Source organism: Prionailurus viverrinus, chromosome X (genome assembly GCF_022837055.1).
Source record: "Prionailurus viverrinus isolate Anna chromosome X, UM_Priviv_1.0, whole genome shotgun sequence".
In the NCBI taxonomy this organism is placed as follows: Eukaryota; Metazoa; Chordata; class Mammalia; order Carnivora; family Felidae; genus Prionailurus; species Prionailurus viverrinus.
Genome location: NC_062579.1, coordinates 26,650,829 through 26,668,590, shown reverse-complemented (window position 1 = coordinate 26,668,590; position 17,762 = coordinate 26,650,829). Strand labels below are relative to the sequence as shown.

The window sequence follows — 17,762 nt, the reverse complement described above, 5'->3', positions numbered from 1 at the left end:
GTGTTTTGCATCTCTATGCTCTTCTCTTGGTCCATTTGTTGATATCCATGTTAATACTGCACCATCTTACTCTAGCTTAATAAGGTTTATCAGAAATCTAAATATTCAGTAGAATGAGTCTTCCCACATTTGTCTTATTCTTCAAATGTGTGGTGGTTATTCTTGGGCTTTTGTAATTCTGTAGAAATTTTTGGAGAAGATCTTCAGGTCCAAAACAAAATCTTTGGTATTTTACTTAGGTTTTGCTTACTCTGTAAATTAAACTTTAGAGAATTAATATCTTTTCAATAATAAGACGTCCAATTTATAAACATGGAATATATCTCTATTCATTTTTTTTATTTCTTGAAGGTCTCTGAAAAAGTATAATATTGTCTGTAGAGACTTGGCACATGTTGGATTTATTTTTACTTCAGCCTTTTGGTGCTATCTGGAAGGGTTTATCTCTTTTAATATCATTTTCTGTTTGCTGCTATTATATAAAAAGGCAATTTATTTTTATTTTTATCTAGAAATCCTATTAAACTCTCTTACAAATTCTAGCAATTTCCTGTATATTATTTAGTATTTTTCTCTGTACACAACACATCGTATATAAATAGCAGAAGCTCTGTTGTTGTTGTTTTTTTTTTTCTTTCTAATCCTGAGGCATTTTGATAGTTCAACTTCTTGGTTTCTGCATTGGCTAAGATCTCTAGTGCAATAGTCAAAAGAAATGGTGACAAAGGGTATCCTTGTCTTGTGCCTAATTTTAAATTAAATCTTTAGTTATCTCAATAATAACTATGATGTTACTGTATGATAGATATCTACATTTCAACTAATAGTTTCTATGTCTACTTTGGTAAGATTTGCTGAAGGTTTTTTATTTTTAAAATTTTTAGGATTAATTAATTTATTTATTTATAAATGTGTATCTCTATTTGAGAGAACAAGAGAGCTAGTGAGTGGGGAAAGGACAGAGAGAGGGAGAGAGAGAATCCCAAGCAGGCTCTTGACTCCCAGCACAGAGCCCAGTGTGGGGTTTGATCCCACAAACTGTGAGATCGTGATCTGAGTTGAAATCAAAAGTCAGATGCCTAACCTACTGAGCCACCCAGCTGCCCCGAGTATTTATTTTAATTCTATTTAATTAGCATACAGTGTAATATTAGTTTCAGGTGTACGATATAGTGATTCAACACTTCCATATATCACCTGATGCTCATCACACCTTCTTAATCCTCATCACCAGTTTGACCCATCTCTCCACCCATCTCCTTCTGGTAACCATAAGTTTGTTCTCTATAATTAAGTCTTCAGTATCTCTCTCTCTCTCTCTCTCTCTCTCTCTCTCTCTCTCTCTCTCTCTCTTATTCTTTTCCCTTTGCTTGTTTGTTTTGTTTCTTAAATTTCATATATGAGTAGGCATCAACATGCAAAAGAATAAAACTGGACCATTTTCTTATACTATACACAAAAATAAATTCAAAATGGATTAAAGACCTAAATGTGACACCTGAAACAATAAATATCCTAGAAGAGAACACAGGCAGTAACTTCTTTGACATAGGCCATAGAAACTTCTTTCTAGATATGACTCCTGCAGCAAGGGAAACAAAAGCAAAAATAAACTCTTGGGATTATATTAAAATAAGAAGCTTCTGCACAGCGAAGAAAACAGTCAACAAAACTAAGAGTCAACCTACTGAAGGTTCTTTAAACTCATGAATGACCTTTGAAATTATAAGAGACCGTTTATTTAATTTTTTTGCAAGATTAATTTTATTAATTTTGTTGTACAAAATAACTTTGACATAAACTTAGCTTTTTATGCTGGATTCATTTTGCTTATATTATGTTTATCATCTATTTTCCATGGTAAGAATGCCTCTAATTATCTTATACTGTTCTTTCCTGTCTTGAAATGAGGAAGATTAAAAAAATAACAATTGACTAGTGTTTCCTCTTTTTCTGTTTCCTGAAGAGTTTATATAGGATTGAAATTATTTTTTTCTAGAATGTTTATCAGAACACCTATTGAAATTCTTTTGGATTTCAACTTTCTTCATGGTAAGAGTAGTGAGCATTGTCAATTTCTATAATGTAAAAATGTTTGTATACATTTATATTTTTTCTGTGAATCTATTTTGATGTTATATTTTTCTAGAGGATTGTGATTTTCTAAAATTTAAAATTTGTTTATTAAAAATTTTTTAAGTTTTATTCATTTTTGAGAGACAGAGAGAGACAGATCATGAGTGGGGGAGGGGCACAGAGAGAGAGAGACACATACACACACACAGAATCTGAAGCAGGCTCCAGGCTCCAACCTATCAGCCCAGAGTCCTACACGGCGCTTCAACTCATGAGCTAGCTGTGAGATCATGACTTGAGCCAAAGTTGGGCGCTTAACAGACTGAGCTACCAAGGTGCCCCTAAAATTTAAAATTTATTTAAAAACACTTTCTGTATTTTTTCCTTTGTAAAATCTGTAACACACATGTACTATATTACCCACTTACATTCCTGATATTCCTTCTTTGTACTTTAATTTTTTTGACTTCAGAAGACTCTCAAGTAGATTGTCATTTTCATGAATATCTCAAAAGAACCAAATGTTGGCTTTGTGATCTATGTTGTTTATTTTACATGTTATTAATTTCAGCTCTTGTGTTTATTATTTGCTTCTGCTTTCTTTGGGTATGTCTTTGAAGGTAGTGCGTAGTTACATGTAATTTTATAGTCTGACCCTTCTTTTCTCATTATTTGGAGCAGCTGATCTATGTACATTTTTTTAAGTTTATTTTTTATTTATTTTGAGAGAGAGAGAGAGAGACAGCACATGAGAGGGGCAGACAGAGAAGGAGAGAGAAAGAACCCCAAGCAGGCTCAGCACTGTCAGTGTAGAGCCCAATGCAGTGCTCGAACCCATGAGCCTTGAGATATCAGGACTCGGATACTTAATGGACTGAGCCACCTAGTTCCCCTAATCTATGTACATTTAATGTAGTTACTGATATCTTTTGGTTTAAATCTTCTCCCTTTTTTTCTATTTGTCTTTTCTACATCCTTTCATATTTTTTCTTTTCCTTCCTTTGGATTCATGAAATATTTATAGTAGTCTATTTTTACTTTATTAATTTTGAAGCTGTAAACTCTGTTTTCATTATTAAATGAGAAATTCAGAATTTACTAAATATTGAGAACTGAAAAAAAAAACCCACCTTGCTGGAAACCTGTAAATCAATACCTGCAGTCTAGATCTATATATGTATACTTGAAAGGAAACTTATTAAAAATTAATGAGCTAATTTTTCAACACAAGAATTAAATAAATTGGGCCATGGTAGAAGGAATAATTAATAAAAACAAATAGGACAAACAGGAAATAAACAGTAGGGAATATTAACAATCTCCAACTTGCAAGAAGCTTCACACTTACCTATTTAAAAACTTAGTAGAAGAGAATCATCAAGGCAATATGGTGCTGATAAAGATTAGTCTCAGAGATCAATAAAATAGGGTTGAAAGTCAAGAAAGAAAACCACATATCTATGGCCGACTGATTTTTTTATATTTACACATAGAGATTTATTATGAGGAATTGACTTACATGACTATGGAGGTGGGCAATACCCAAGTTCTGCAAGGTGAGTAGGAAAGCTGGAGATCCAAGAGGACTGACAGTGTAAGTCCAAGTCTAGTCCAAAGGCTTGAGAACCAGGAGAGATAATGGTGTAGCTTTAGTCCAAAGGCTGGCAGGCTCAAGACCCAGGAAGAGCCAATGTTTCAGTTCAAGCCTGAAGTCAGGAAAAAAGGTGATGTACCAGTTCAAAGGCAGCCAGGGAGGAAGAACTCTCTCTTACTCAGGGGAGGATCAGTTTTTTCATTCTAGCCAGGCCATTAACTGATTAGATGGGGCCCACCAATATTAGGGGGAACAATTTGCTTTCGTCAGTCTACCAACTTAAATGTTAATCTTATCCAAAAACACCCTTACAGAAACATCTTGAATAATGTTTGACCAGATATCTGGACACCTCATGGCCCAGTCAAGGTGATGCAAAATTAGCCATCACAGTTATTCTCTGCTATGCATGGCACGACTTTGCTTCTGAATCCCTGAGGCCTAGTGTTGTGTTTTTTTGTTTGTTTTTTAAATTCAAGTTAGTTAATATACAGTATAGTCTTGGTTTCAAGAGTAGAACCCAGTAATTCATGTCTTACATATGACACCCAGTACTCATCTGGAAAAGTGCCCTCCTTAATGCCCATCACCCATTTAACCCATCTCCCCACCCACCCCCCCTCCAGCAACCCTCAGTTTGTTCTCTGTATTTAAGAGGCTCTTATGAGGGGCGCCTGGGTGGCGCAGTCGGTTAAGCAGCCGACCTCAGCCAGGTCACGATCTCGCGGTCCAGGAGTTCGAGCCCCGCGTCAGGCTCTGGGCTGATAGCCTGGAGCCTGTTTCCAATTCTGTGTCTCCCTCTCTCTCTGTCCCTCCCCCGTTCATGCTTTGTCTCTCTCTGTCCCAAAAATAAATAAACGTTGAAAAAAAAAATTAAGAGGCTCTTATGGTTTGCCTCCCTTTCTGTTTTTATCTTGTTTTTCCTTCCTTCCCCCTCTGTTCATCTTTTGTATTTCTTACATTCCACATATGAATGAAATCATATGATATTTGTCTTACTCTGACTTATTTCGCTTAGCATAATACCCTCTAGGTCCACCCACATTGTTGCAAATGGCAAGATTTCATTCCCTTTGATTGCCGAGTAGTATTCCATTATATATGTATATATACACACATACACACACACACACACACACACACACACACACACATACACACACACACACACACCCCATATCTTTATCATTTCGTCACTTGATGGACATTTGGGCTCTTTGCATAATTTGTTGTTATTAATAGTGCTGCTATAAACATCAGGGTGCATGTGCCCCTTAGAATCAGCATTTTTATACCCTTTGGATAAATACCTAGTAGTGTAATTGCTGAGTTGTAGGGCAATTCTATTTTTAATTTTTTTGAGGAACCTCCATACTGTTTTCCAGAGTGGCTGCACCAGTTTGCATTCCCACCAGCAGTGCAAAAGGGTTCCTCTTTTTCTGCATCCTCGCCAACATCTGTTGTTTCCTGAGTTGTTAATTTTAGCCATTCTGACAAGTGTGAAGTGGTATCTCATTACACTTTTGATTTGTATTTTCCTGGTGATGAGTGACATTGAGCATCTTTTCATGTGTCTGTTAGCCATCTGGATGTCTTCTTTGGAAAAGTAGCCAACTGATTTTTTGATAAGGGTGCCAACACCATTCAGTGGTAGAAAGAAAAATCTTTTCAGTAAATAGTACTGGGACAACTATATAACCACATGCAAAATAATGACATTATATCCTTATTCTACACCATACACAAAAATTAACTGAAAATGGATTACAGAACTAAATGTTAGAGCTAACATATAAAGCTCTTAGAATAAAACATAGGATTCTATTCCAGGTTTCAGCACCAAAAAACAAAAACAAAACAACAATAACAACAAAACCCCAAAACCAAAAATAAAACAAAACAAAAAACAAACAGATAAACAAGGATAAAACATAGGAGTAAATCTTCATGACTTTAGATTTGGGAAAGGGTTTTTAGATATGATACAGCATGAGCAACAAAATAAAAAATCAATAATATGAACTTCTTCAATATTAAAAATGTTTTGTTCTAAAGGACAACATGAAAAGACAACCCCCATAATGGGAGAAAATATTTGCAAATCACATATTTGGTAAGAGACTTGTATCCAAATTTATAAAGATCTTTTATAATAAAAAGATGAGTAGCACATTAAAAATGGGCAAAGAATCTGAATAGATGATTCTCCAAGGAAGATATGGAAATGGAAAATAAGCACATGAAAAGTTATTCCATATCATTTTTCATCAGGGAAATGCTTATTAAAAATCAACACCACAATGAAATCCTGTTTACATGTTCTAAGGTGGCTAGAATAAAAAAGATAACAAAAAGTGTTGGTGAGGATGTGGAAAAACTTAGAAATCTCATACTCCTTGTGGGAATATAAACTAGTATAGCTAGCTGCTTTGAAAACCATCTAGCAGTTTTTACAACAATTAAACATAAAATTACCATATGACCCAGCAATTGCACTCATAGAGAAATGAAAACACATGTCCACACAACAACTTGCACAAGAATGCTGATAGCAACATTTTCATAATAGTCAACAGATGAAAACAACCCAAATGCCCATCAACCAATGAATGGATAAACAAATGTGATATGCCATATAATGAAATATTACTTGACCATAAAAGGAAATGAAGTACTGATACATCCTACAACATAGATATGCCTTCAAAACATTATGCTAAATGAAAGTCCTTTACAAAAGACCTCTTGAGGCCCCATCTCCTAATAATACCACATTGAAGGTTAGGATATCAATGTATGAATTTGGAGGGGTCACATTCATTCAGTCCATAACAATTTTATTCTCAGTTTGTGCAACTTTCCTCCCATTTACTCTATTCTAGCCACACTGATTTTCTGTCAGTTCTTAGAACATGAATATCCCAACCTTATTCTTACTTCAGGAACTTTGTGGTTGCTCTTTCCCCTGCCTGGATCTTTTTCATGTAGATCTCCATATGGCTGGATCCTACTTATTTAGTAGTTTCAGTCCAAAGATACATTCTTTGGAGAGATCTTTTCTGATCATATTATCTGTAGTATAACTATACCCTTATCCTGATGTATGCCATTCTATCATGCATATTCTATTTTCTTAGACTTATGAGTCATCAGTATCTGTAACTTATGTTTAATTTACTCATTTATTCTCCCTTTATCCAATCTAGACAATATATAGTAAATTCCATGAGAACAGGGATCTTGTCTGTATTGTTTATTATTCTTTCCTTACTACTTACTCAGCAAGGCCACCATGCATGGCTGTATATTTGTGTACTGCATAACTCAAAGGTCACCACTGACATAGATGATGATATTATGAATGCCAGATGAACTTGGCAAGGACTCAAACAAATGCTCACTTATTTCTTGAGTGCTTAAAACAATGCTTGACAGGGGCACTTGGACATATCAGTCGTCCAGTTCTTGGTTTTGGCTCAGGTTATGATCTCAAGGGTCTTGAGTTCAGCCCCATGTTGGGCTCTGTGCTGACAGTGTGAAGCCTGCTTGGGATTCTCTCTCTCTCCCTCTCTCTCTGACCCTCCTGTATGTCCCCCTATCTTAAAATAAATAAATAAACTTAAAAAAATAAAAAAAAAAGCACAATGCTTGACATACAGTTATTAACTGGTAAACACTTCTGAATGTTTTAATTCATTCTAGTGGTCTAGTTACCTGCCAGTTACCTCTTTCTTTTTTATCCTATTTTACAGTATAAATACTTTCCTTTTCTTTTTTTTAAAGTATATTTTATTTATTTAGAGAGACAGCATGGGAGGGTCACGGATAGAGGGAGAGTGGTACTTGATGTGGTGCTTGAACTCACGAACCATGAGACCATGACTCAAGCCGAAATCAAGAGTTGGATGCTTAACCAACTGAGCCCCCAGGCACCCCTATATACTCTCTATAAAGACTTTACATAACAGGAATTTTTAATCAAAATAAAGATTCTCAGAATTTTATTGGTGTGATAAACTCTACACCTAACATTGAAGAAAAACTGGCAGAATTAATTTTTTCCAGTTGGACTCTTAGGTCTCAGACCACATGTTGCCTCTTTATGAATTCCTTTTTCCCAGCAAGACTTTCCTTGAGGTTTATTTTAACTTTCACCCATATGAATATGGACTCAAGAGCCAGGCAGGTCAGCAGTCTCAGCATCAAATAGCTATGTACAAGCACCAGGTATTGGCACTATACATAACCACAATGATCTCACAACAGAAAATGTATTTCTTTTTCCATGGGGCTTTCTAAACTACTGATTTGCAGCTCTGTTGGAAATATCACTCTTCTTGCAATGGGTTAGCAACAGCATCACTAACATAATAGAAAAGTTTTAAAGGTCATGGTAGATTACTTTTCTGTAAAACAGCCTCAACTATGGATGAAGAATCAAAACAACTGTCTTTTATTCTCTTATAGAGGCCACTGATCTGACTCTGGCCATATACAGTCTCATTCTAGAAATCTATTCTTTCTTCTTCTGGTTCATTTAATTCATCCCTCCAATTTATATTTTTCCCTGGTTCTACTTTACGCTGTTTGGTTCTTTCTCTGTCTTTTCTTATTTCCTTTTATGAGAATTTTGTTGAACTACAACATTCAGTAAACTTTGAAAATACTAAGTTTCAACATAAACATAAATGCCTATTACTCACGGATCCAATCTTGCTGACTTTTTTTTCCATTTCTGAAGAAGGAAAGTTTGATAAGAAAAACATTTACCCTTTTAAAGCCCTATTCTTATAGGCTTTAAATCTAGTAAGCCAGTGTTAATTTCTTTGAAAACAAGGATGTATTTACATATTTCTCTCTATTAAAAATTTATCTTATTTTGCTCTACAGAGAAAAAGACACAGGCTTTGTAAGAATGTCATCTCCATGTCTGACCCTTGCCATGGAACTCTTCCTAAGGAGGAGGACAGGTAGATGATTTCCTTTTAATATGATTTAATATGATTGATTTAAAGATGAACCATTGGCCAAAATCTCTTCCAGAGTCATTTCAAGGGTGAGAAAATGTATAACAGACTGTCAGATTTTACCAAGTAGAGGTCAGGGTAGCATCTGTTCTGTCTGCAGATACTGAAGAAGGTGCTTATTACAGGTTTTGGAAATTCTAGAAGCCACTTACCCATTTTTTAAAAAGAATACAATGACAATATCATGTTGCTTCAAATTTAGATTGATGAAGTACAGCTTGCAAACTAATTATGTGCATTTTACAAAAAGCTATTTTTCCAATAATTTATTATGAGAAATTTAAAACATAATTTTTGAAATAATTTTTTGTGGACATTTATATATCCACTATATACATGCTACTATTAACATTTTTCTGTACTTTATTACATATTTTCTCATCTACACATCTCTCTCCTCTTCCATCTATCGCTGTTATGTTTTTGATATATTTCAAAGTTACTGATGTCAGTATACTTTCCCCCAAATACCACTTCGTTATTGAGTTCTGAGAGTATCTTATATATTATGAATACCAGTCTTTGTTAGATATACATGTCTCATCAATATTTTCTTTAGTCTGTGGCTTGCCTTTTTATTTTTAATTGTCTTTAAAAGTGCAGAAATTTTAAATTTTGATGCAATTTGTAATTTTTAATAGTTATCGAAATATTTTAAAACTCTGTTATCAGACAGGGTTTTAATTATAAATTAAAAAGCAGATAGTATGGTTATGTGATTTGGCATGTCATATTGAATTTGGTACTCTGGTAGCTTGTGAATATTTTCAATTTCTACCATTATTGCATATATGAATTCATTATAAGATGTACTAATGTGATATATAGACAGTATTTAAACTGTCAAGATTTGCTATTTACCTACAACCTTTTCCCTTTCAGTATTTTGAGATGTAGAAATATTTTCTTTCTTAGCTAGCACAAGGCCTTTGTTGGAGGGTGGGATAGGTAGGGGAGAGAGGCTGGTATAAAGAATGAGAAAGGGCAAAGAAGGGCAGATGCGTAAGAAGGGTAGGAAACCACCAAGGAAGGGTGAGGACACAAGAGAAGAGTTAAAAGGAAAGAGCACTAATTATCAGGAGTGAGATTTGGGAAAAGGGATGTACACGAAATCTTTTGGAAGCCTAGCAGTGTGCTGTGTAATGCCCCTGCCTTTAAGACAACTCCACATGATCTTCAGTGCTTTCTGAAGATTGGTTTCTGTTTGCTTGCATTATCATTCTAAGTCTGTGATATGTTGAACACTCTAAATTTTTGTGGAGTTTATTTCCTACCCTTTGAGATCTGTGAATGTTCCTGACATAGCTAGAGCATTTCCTACCTTTTTCTCATTACATCCAATCACCATAAGCTCATCTATATAATGGACTATCATGTTTTTGTGGTACCTAGATGATTAATCTCCTTATGAACTGTAATGTGATACACAACAGTAGACTTGGCCTAGCACTTGACTGAGACAAAGTTTAAGTGTACTTCTGTTTCTGTCAGGTAAAAGTGAACTGCCTCATCATCCTTACTTACTGTTTACTGTGCAGTCAAAAAAGCATTTGCCATATGAATATCTATCTGTCAGGAGATGTTTTGGTTGGCTCCAGGAGAAAAAGCAAAAACATAAAACCCAGAAGCTTTGTTAGAATTACCACCTCTTTATTTTATGATAATCAACAGTCGTTGTCCATGATCCAGTTGCCTTTTTCACAAGCCAAACAAATTTCTTAAATGGGGAAGGTAATGGAGAATATCCTCTGCAAATTCCTCAGATATCGGTTATTGCAATTTTTTGGTATTTTTCATTTGCAGGGCAGATTCCAGAAGCTTCTATTTGGCCCTTCCTATATATTTTTTCAATTGTGGTAAATATGCATGGCATAAAATTTACCATTTTTAGGTGTACCACTCAATGACATTAAGTATATTCACATTGTTGCACACCATTCGTCTCCACTTTTTCTTCTTCCCAAACTGAAACTCTACCCATTAAAACAACTCTCCATGCATCACTCCTCCCAGCCCCTAGCAACCACTGTTCTGTTTTTGGTCTCTATAAATGCGACTGCTCATGTAAGTGGAATTACAGTATTTGTCCTTTTGGTTCTGGTTTATTTCACTTACCATAATATTTTCAAGGTTTATCCATATTGGAGCATGTGCCAGAATGTCTTACCCTTTTAAGAGTGATTTTATTCTATTGTATATATAGACTACATTTTATTTATCTGTTCCTCTATTGATGGACATTGGGTTGTTTCCAACTTCTGGCTTTTCTGAATAATGCTGCTGAGAACATGAGTATAAAAACATCTGTTACAGCCCTTGCTTTCAATTGTTTTGGATATATACCTTGAGGTAGAATAGCTGGATCATATGATAGTGTATGTTTAATATTTTTGGAGGAACTGCCATATTTTTCCACAGTGGCTATACCATTGTATATTCCCACAAGCAATGCATAAGGGTTCAAATTTCTACAAATCCGTGCCAACACTTATTACTTATTATTATTATTAATAGCCATCTTAATGGGTATGAAGTGGTGGCCCTTCTTATCTTACTTAATAGCTTTTACCTTGGTTCAGAATTCTGTCATTTTGCAAGTATGTCTACTCCAAAACTGCATTCAGATATAGTGAAGTAAATATAGTGTAGGTTATTGATCCCACAGAGGTCCTAGTGAGGTGAACTTGTGCCAAGACTAACTATCACATAACCTCCATAAGCAGTATTACGACCTGAAGACCATTTGGATCTTCAGGTGTGTAAATTTAGCTTAATAATCTCTGAAAAATTCTGCATTTTCTCTTTTTCTGTGTAAACATTTTCTCTGGAAAATTATAAGTCCCTTGGAGGTAGACCTGGGGAAGAACTCACACTGTGTACTCTTGAGCATTATGAGAATCATTCTTTCTTTTTAAAATTTTTTAAATGTTCATTTATATTTGAGAGAGAGAGAGAGAGAAAGAGAGAGAGAGAGAGAGAGAGAGAGAGAGAGAGAGAGCGCACAAGTGGGGAAGGGGCAGAGAAAGAGGGAGACAGAATCCAAATCAGGCTCCAGGCTCTGAACCAGCAGTACAGAGCATCATGCAGGTCTCAAACTCACCAGCCATGAGATCATGACCCGAGCCTAAGTTGAATGCTTAATCAACTGAGCCACCCAGACACCCCTATGAGAATCTTTCTGAAGGTGTTGTAGCCACCTGATCTCTGGATTAGGTCTGGGTGAGACCATAATTTCCTTTCCTGCCAAATTGATACAGGTTTCTGCTTATTGTGCTTGAATTTTATTTTCATTTATGTAGTTCAAGCCTGCTCACCAATTTGATTCCCAGTATAAATGTGATTGATCATTTACTGCTAGAAATCACTTTGGGTAAAAACACTCTGCCGTTCTCCCCTGCTGACTTTTATGGTAATTGCATTTACCTTGTTTTTCATGTTAAATGCTGTTACCTAACCTCTGCTACTTCATAATCCCATCATTCCTATTAAAAATGAGGGAACCATTTCAGTGGTGGCATCCCCCATTGTCATCTTTAGCCCACTGAAGACAGGTACCACAGAGGTTTTCAAGGATGCTTGTAATTCTTTTATCAAAGGGTATCTTAATGTCTTGAAGAATAATGTCATCTGGAACCTCTACAGGGGCATAACTATGAAACAGTTGAGTGTGTTGTACATAATTAATCCACTCCAACATCCTCATTTTGAGTACATGGATTCCTTCCTCCGCATTCTGTCAGATAAGTTATGGCATCTTGCCTTCATTGAATTTTGATGACTCTTGAATCCATATTTTAGTCAGCCAAACAAGCCGATGATTAGAGCCAATTTCATCAGCTAGAGCTAATATTTTAAATCTGAAATCTCAGGTGAGTTCTCTGTAATAAATTCAACCCCTTCCAAATTTATATTTCATCTTCTTCAATCTAACAGTCATAAAATATATGCCACACACATATTCTACTGGGTTCTGCTGATACAAATTAGCAAGATATTGCATTTCTTTTGGTGTATATGCAAACTCTTAACAGGGTGGACATTGTATTTTCCTCCTGAGACCTGCAAGAATCTGACTATAGTTACAGGTTGGGATGTAATAATGCTGATGTGTATGGGTCTTGAGAAAAGCAGAAATTGCCTGGAAAATTAACCACTTCAGATGAGGTCTTTAGAGAGGTGTGAAGCAGGAGAAAGTTAGCTTCCTCAAATTGGGAGGAAGAAGGGTAGTTTGTGCTGGCAAGGAAACTACAAGAAGGTTTGGTTTAAAATGTTTATATTAATTTGAATATCCAATGGGAAAAAGAATGTCTCTTCAACAAATGGTTCTGGGAAAACTGGACAGCAGCAGGCAACATAATGAAGCTGGACCACTTTCTTACACCATACACAAAAATAAATTCAAAATTGGTGTGCCTGGGCAGCTCAGTCGGTTAAGCGTCCAACTCTTGGTTTTGGCTCAGGTCATGATCTCATGGTTTCATGAATTTGAGCCCTGCATCGGGCTCTGCTTAGGATTCTCTCTCCCTTTCTCTCTCTCTCTCTTTCTCTCTCTCTCCCTCTCTAAAAAAATAAATTTAAAAAATGGATTAAAGTCCTAAATGTGAGACCTGAAGCCATAAAAATCCTAAAAGAGAGGGGCGCCTGGGTGGCTGTGTCATTTAAGCGTTCGACTTTAGCTCAGGTCATGATCAAATGGTTTGTGGGCTCAAGCCCCGCGTTGGGCTCTGTGCTGATAGCTCAGAGCCTGGAGCCTGCTTTTCAGATTCTGTGTATCTGTCTCTGCCTCTACCCCACTTGTATGCTCTCTCTCTTAAAAATAAATAGACCTGTTAAATTTTTTTTTTTTAAATCCTAAAAGAGAACACAGGGAGTAGCTTCTGTGACATAGGCCTTAACGACTTCTTTTAAGATTTGTCTCCTGAGGTAAGGGAAACAATAGCAAAAATAAACTATTGATACCACATCAAAATTAAAAGCTTCTGCACAGCAAAGGAAACAATCAACAAAACTAAAAGGCAACCTATGTAATGGGAGAACATATTGCAAATGACATATGTGATACAGGGTTAGTATCCAAAATATATAAAGAATTTTTCAAACTCAACACCCAAAAAATGAATAATTCAATTAAAAAATGCAGAAGACACAAATGGACATTTTTCCAAAGAAGGTATACAGATGGCCAACAGATACATTAGAAGATGATCATCATCACTGACCATTAGGGTAATGCAAATCAAAATACAGTGAGGTATCACCTCATACCTGTCAGAATGGCTAAAATCAATAACACAAGAAACAACAGGTGTTGGCGAGGATGTGGAGAAAGGGGAACACTCGTGTACTGTTGGTGGAAATGCAAAACTTTTGCAGCCACTGTGGAAAACAGTAAGGAGTTTCCTGAAAAAGTTAAAAATATAGCTACCCTCTAATTAAGCAATCACAATACTGGGTATTTACCCAAAGAATAGAAAAACATGAATTCAAAGAGATGCATGCACCCCTGTGTTTATAGCAGTATTATTTATAATAGGCAAGATATGGAAGGAGCCCAAGTGTCCATCAATAGATGAATGGATAAATAAAGGGTGATGTGTGTGTGTGTGTGTGTGTGTAATGAAATATTACTCAGCCATAAAAAATAATGAAATTTTGCCATTTGCAATGACATGGATAGAGCTAGAGAGTATAATGCTAAGTGAAATAAGTTAGTTGGAGAAAAAAAAATATTGTATGATTTCATTCCTGTGTGAACTTAAGAAGCAAAACAAATGAATAGAGGGGGAAAAAAGAGAGAGACAAACCAAGAAACAGACTCTTAAGTATAGAGAACAAGGTGATGGTTACCAGAGTGGAGGTGGGGGAGATGGGTTAAATAGGTGATGAGAATTAAGGAGTTCACTTGTGATTACCACTGGCTGTCCTATGGAAGTGTTGAATCATTATATTGTACACTTGAAACTAACATTACACTGTATGTTAAGACAAAAAGGTTTTATATTAATTTCAGTCTGCCTACCTGTACTTTTCCCAAACACTCAATTTATCATTATCTTAAATATCAAATTCTTCCTGATTAATGTCCTGATATTAATATGTAATACTCAGCACAGATGTGCACTAAATTTGAATTTTAATTCTGCAACCACCTTTTTAGATTTGAGCTGATCCTTAGTCGTGTCTGCTTTATGCCTATAATATATGAGAAACTTTTATGGCCCTTAGAATGGCTCCCTTTATCTTCCCATGCCTTAATCTGAGAATTTAAACACCTGACATCATTTTCATTTTGTAAGCTCTCTGGTGCTATCAGAAGCCGCTAATGGTCCCCATAGTGCTTTGTAGTTATTACTACCATAATAGATAAAAGCAGCAGCCATTTGACCTCTAAAAGTATTGTCTTCAATTAGCAATTTATCCAATGTAAACACTGCTGGTAATTTAAATAATTATGTTGCCACTGCTTGGAAGAAGCACTTGTCTTTTTTACATTGGCAATGAAGTCACTACCATATTCAAGCTCAAACAGATGAACAACCTAATTCCAGACTTCTATGTTAAAGGCCTTTTTCCTGGGGCTGCTCACTCAGAGTTCAGACAGAACAGAAAATATGCCTCAGGAGGTTTAAAAAGTGGATTTTAATATATGTTTCAAAAGTTAGAAAAGCTAGTGTCACACGGGATAGGGAGGCAATCTAGTTTGGCAAGAGAGAATCTCCTAAGCAGAACTAGAATGAATGTAGTGTCTGCTAGTGGGTACTGGGAACATGGAGGGAGAAGATCTTAAGCAGCAACTGGACCCATGATGGAGACAAAACCTCAGTTGCATATACCACTCAAAGAGGACATTCTGGGTTCTTCCCTGTTACCATCTTCCAGTATGTCACCAGTCCTTCCTCTGCTGACAATTAATGGGAAGCTAGTTGTCAGTAGATAATAGGAAATATAGTTTTTAGAAGTCAGTCCTCTACAATAAAAATCAGAGTAGGAAAAAAGATGGAGAAATGGTCTTTAAAAAACTGATGGCATATTCCACTTCCAAAATTATTAACAAGCATGCTATCCCTCTAACTTCTCACTTTCTAATGCAATTGTTCAAATATTCCTGCACCTTAGCTGTACTTGGAAACAGATCTATTTATTCCTTTGCCTTTTCCTATATTGCATTTGCATCCCTACTTATTCTCTTATATTCCAATGCTCATTATCTAATAAATAGTATATTTTTCCATACCTCAAATTCCTTTGCTCCAATGTCTTTTAGTTGTATCTAGTCCTGGATGAATCCAAACCGCTGCTTTCTCTTTTCTTGATCTCCAACTTTCTTTTCTTTTCTTTTTTGTTTCAAGGTTTTATTTAAATTCTAGTTGGTCTCCAGCTTACAAAGGCTCCCTAAGAAAAGTACATAGTAGTTCAAATTGTTTCCTTTATGCATTCATGGTTATAACCTAAAAGTTCCTTCAATATTGTCTTGTAATTCTGCTACATTAATCTGGACCTATCATTTTCCCACTCTCTACAATGTTTTTCTTTTCTTCTGTATTATCCTTAGATGGTCATGTCCTTGCCATTTGCTGAAATATCAGGAGATAATTTCTTCTAATTCACAGTAAAGAAAATAAAAGACATTAGAGTAGAACTTTCCTGTTAATGAACATAATAGAATTACTACATCTGCTTCTATCTTTATCTCCTTTGGTAATTTAACAGAACAGAAGCTCTATTCCTACTAAAGACAATTTCCTTACTCCTAATTTGGATTGCATCAACTTCCATCCTCTCATGATTCTTATATTGATCAGTATCTTCCTTTATCTGGATCTTTTCCATTAGCTTTTAAACATTCTAGCATCTTCCAAATTGGGAAAAAATAATAAAGAAGAGTAAAACAAAAACAAAAGGAAAACAAAGTTCACCATTTCTCTACCCATTTCTCAACCTTTGTCACTAATTGTGACCCTGTTTTCCTCTTCAAAGCTGTTGTTTTTAAGATAATTCTTTTAAAAAAATTTTTAAATGTTTATTTATTTTTGAGAGAGAGGGAGACAGAGCATGAGCCAGGGGATGGGTAGAGAGAGAGGAGACACAGAATCTGAAGCAGGCTCCAGGCTGTGAGCTGTCAGCACAGAGCCTGACACAGGGCTTGAACTTATAAACCACGAGATCTGACCTGAGCCAAAGTCAGATGCTTAACCAAGTGAGCCACCCAGAGCCCCTTTAAAATAATTCTTAAAAATGTTTTTTCTATCTCTTGGCAATTGTGAATAATACTTCAACGAAGATGGGAATACAGTCTCTTTGGCATCTTGATTTCAATTTATTTGGATATATATACCCAGAAGTGGGGCTTTTGGATTATTTTATAATTCTATTTTTAATATTTTGAGGAACTTTCATACTGTTTTCCATAGTGACTGTACCATTTTACATTCCCGCCAATAGTATACAAGAGTTCCAATTTCTTCATAGTCTCACGAACATTGGTTACTTTTTTTTTTTTGTAATATCCACCTTAACAGGTGGGAGGTGATACTTCATTGTGATTATGATTTGCATTTCCTGGTGATTAGTGATTTTGAGCACCTTTTCATATACTTGTTGTCTATTTGTACATCTTTTTTGGAGAAATGTCTGTTGACCTCCTTTGTCCATTTTTTTTACCAAGTAACTTGTTAATTTGCTATCAAATCGCATGAGTTCCTTTTAGGAAATTAACCTTTTATCAGATATATGATCTGCAAATATTTTCTATCATTCTAATGGTTGACTTTCCATTCTATTGGTTATTTCCTTTCCTGTGCAGAAGCTTTTTGGTTTGATGTGGTTCAATTTGTTTATTTTTTATTTTGTGGCTTGTGCTTTTGGTGTTATATTAAGAAATTATTGCCAATGAGGTGCCTGGGTGGCTCAGTTGGTTAACCGTCCGACTTTAGCTCAGATCATGATCTCATGTCTTGTGAGTTGGAGCCCCGCATCTGGCTGTGTGCTGACAGCTCAGAGCCTGGAGCCAGCTTGAGATTCTGTGTGCCCCCAACCCCTCCCCGACTCACACTCTGTCTCTCTCT

The 17,762-nt window shown here is 35.7% G+C and overlaps 1 protein-coding gene across 1 annotated transcript in view; it reads right to left on the bottom strand.

Moving 5' to 3' along the window:
- Nucleotides 1-16,007, bottom strand: part of LOC125157371 (E3 ubiquitin-protein ligase RLIM-like) — a 108,713-nt gene extending 92,706 nt beyond the window's left edge. The window contains exons 1-2 of the mRNA XM_047844013.1: nucleotides 15,932-16,007; nucleotides 3,596-3,782 (exon numbers count right to left, since the gene is read on the bottom strand). The gene's annotated coding sequence lies outside the window, so the exon portion shown is untranslated. The remainder of the gene's footprint in view (nucleotides 1-3,595; nucleotides 3,783-15,931) is intronic.
- Between the last annotated feature and the right edge of the window lie 1,755 nt (nucleotides 16,008-17,762).